We start from the raw sequence: 346 nt of genomic DNA, 5'->3' as shown, positions 1-346 counted from the left end.
GCGTTTTACCTGCAATGTTTTCCTTTTTGTCAAACAGCAACAAGAAAAAACAGGGAATGAAGTTATAAGCCTTGTTGATTCCATGTTTTTTTTTATACCTTCGTTTTGCACGGAATCCAAGTTTTATCCGGTTTAATGAAGCCCAATTTAGGCTTCATTTGGTATATTTTATGGTCGACGCCGATCTCTTATCTCTTCATGTTACTCGGCACTAATAATGTTGTTATAAATACACAAATTTCAAAACCACACGCGAAGCCAGACATGCACCATTACCTTCCAGGGGGATTTTTTTTTTTTTTTTGACTGGGGTAGAGAAAGGAGTTCACTATTGTTGGGGCAAATT

The sequence above is a fragment of the Penaeus monodon genome, chromosome 23, assembly GCF_015228065.2.
Source record: "Penaeus monodon isolate SGIC_2016 chromosome 23, NSTDA_Pmon_1, whole genome shotgun sequence".
NCBI lineage: Eukaryota > Metazoa > Arthropoda > Malacostraca > Decapoda > Penaeidae > Penaeus > Penaeus monodon.
The sequence above is the reverse complement of the archived record's forward strand: the minus strand, read 5'-3'. Positions refer to the sequence as shown.